The sequence below is a fragment of the Montipora foliosa genome, chromosome 7 (genome assembly GCF_036669935.1).
Source record: "Montipora foliosa isolate CH-2021 chromosome 7, ASM3666993v2, whole genome shotgun sequence".
Taxonomy (NCBI): domain Eukaryota; kingdom Metazoa; phylum Cnidaria; class Anthozoa; order Scleractinia; family Acroporidae; genus Montipora; species Montipora foliosa.
This window is the reverse complement of record NC_090875.1, coordinates 8,338,196-8,340,695: the sequence shown is the minus strand read 5'-3', so window position 1 is coordinate 8,340,695 and position 2,500 is coordinate 8,338,196. Positions and strand designations below refer to the sequence as shown.

The 2,500-nt window shown below is 38.2% G+C and overlaps 1 protein-coding gene across 1 annotated transcript in view; it reads left to right on the top strand.

Moving 5' to 3' along the window:
- Positions 1 to 2,500, top strand: part of LOC138010698 (golgin subfamily A member 6-like protein 4) — a 42,794-nt gene that overhangs the window by 29,301 nt on the left and 10,993 nt on the right. The gene's annotated exons all lie outside the window — the stretch shown is intronic.

Here is a 2,500-nt window from a genome sequence, read left to right as displayed (position 1 = left end):
GCACCTACCCTGAGACATTCTTTGCCAGGGTTTCCACAAAATATAACTGAGAATGAAAATGGGAGATAACGTCAAGAAATACAACTAATTGATGCACGAGTATTTCAATAAGCATCACGAAGTGTCCCCTTGCTCTTCTCCTCACTCGTGTCTCAGACAACAAGACGCTCTAGAAAAGCGTACACTGGGTTGCCTGTGGTACGTGTTACACAAAAACAGAAGGCACTGAATTGGGTGGTATTTTATTTTATTTTATTTTTATTATTATTTTTAATGAGTTTGAGAACTTTAATAACAACTTTGATATTACAATTTTTATGTGTGTACTTATTTCAATATTGTGTGTCCCTATTATGTTATTTACAAAATTAATAGTTAATAAATTACTTACAAGGAATTTCCATTGTTAATTACTTATCGCCACTTAAAAACGCCACCATATGTTAGGGATAATAACACAAACCAAGCGCAATAAACTTAAGACAAATAGGGGAGATGGATCTAGAATAAATTTTGTACACATGAGCTAAAGACACATTAATTATCGTGGACAAACAATTCAAACTTTTAGAAAATGAGGCGAAGAAGCTTAGTACACAAAAAAAATTGACTTAAAAATAGAGCGAACATTAGAAGATAGGACGACAAAAGTTTTATAAATGCAAAGTTCATGCCTGTGCCAGGCACAAGCCGTCTGAACACTAGCGAATTCGTCACCGGATGTTCACCGCGAAGAGCGCCGCTATTGTTGTGCTCCGACTCGAGTAAATTTATTAACAGTTATTCTACTGGTACAACCTTACCGTCTATAAAAAGCTTTCCTTTCGTAAATCGCACTTTCTTGCCATGGTCAAAGTCCTCTTTCATAATTGGGAGTGCTTTTTTTCCGAATTTCGAAATCATAAGGGGTAAAGCCTTCCACAAAGCTGACTCCTTTCAATGTTTGTTTACTATCCTGACTCTTGGTGACACGAAGTAGCTCTCGCTTGAAGGGTCTGCTATATAGGTTGACAATAATATTCCTCGGTTTATCCTCGCGTATTTTGCCAGTACGGTGGGCGTTATCGACTTCACCAACATCTTCTTCGAAGCCAAGAAGAGTGAGGTACTTCCGTATAATTGATAAGCAGTCTTCACCGTCCTCTTCGACTACACCTACCACATGGATATTATAGTCTCGGGAATGTCTTTCCATGCGGTCCACTCTCCTTCTCAGCTCCACATTACCTTCTTGATAAAGGCTTTTCGTTTCATTCAGAGCGATATTCACTGCCTGTTTCATACCACTGACATCTTCTTCAAGCTTCTCTACCTTCGTCTTTAACTCATCAATTTCATAAATCTTTTAGCGAGCCGGGTGTCGGTGGTACCTTAAAAAGTTTTAAGTTCGTCACTAATTTTTTGCATTTGTGTTCTGAGGTCGCTTCGAAGGGATTTCAGCTCCTCAAGAATGGAGTCACTTATGTCCGACTCTTCCTTCGTCATCTTTTCTTTTAACCCCGGTTCAACAATTTTTGCTTTTCCTAATCTCTTTCCTGACCTTGCACCAGACATAAAGCGCGCATAATAACACGTAAGGCTTAGTCAAATTAAAAAACAAGTTTTACTCAGCACGGAACACAACGCAACACGTCTTCACTCCATCGTGTCCAGTCCCAGTCCCCCCTGCAGGGTTCCAACTATTTTTTTCGAGTGAGGGGTCACCCGCATGTCGCGCCAGCAGAGGCCCTTTGGCTCACACGTTAACACCTTTAATTACTTTGAAATATCCTGTCCCATTTTGAGGTCTTTTAGTTTTTTAAGGTTTGGTAATAAATTCAGTTTAAAGATAACAAACACGCTCTTGAGTAAAGGTGCACGTGATCACCTTGTGTCAACTGAATGAACTACGGGAAAGAATGTTAATCGTTCGTCGTTTTCAGAGTAAAACAACGTACTTTTTGCCAAAAAACTTCCGTCTTTGGTTTTTTAAATTTTCTTGTAATATTTAACAGAATATTCAAGTTACATTTCATCTGTCGGGTCAGGAAGCCTTCATTGTCGGGTTCCTGAGAAACGTATCTATTGTGACTTCAGGGTGAACTATTTACATAATCGCGAGGTTGAGCGGCCATGTAATTGAAAATCTGAACATCTATGAGATACAAAAACAGACTTGCGAATTATTGCAAATCACAATGCTGACAAGCACAAAAGCAGAAGAAATGGTTAATAAATATGAAGTTTGTCACTATCTGAATGTTTTTGTGTTAGAGTAAAGGGATATTTTGTTACGCAAATGATGTAATTTTATGGCACTCAAAATTCGCAAAAGGCGTGAGTTTCATGTAAACAATCTTCGCACAAGTAAGTCGTAGCAATAAATTGGATTAACCAGGAAGTTAAAGAAATATTGTTGTCTTCCCACATAAACTTCATTTTACACTACAATGACAAAATCATTTGTCAGAGAAATAAAATTCCTGTCTCCTCGCGTATCATATTTCAACGCACGTATGCA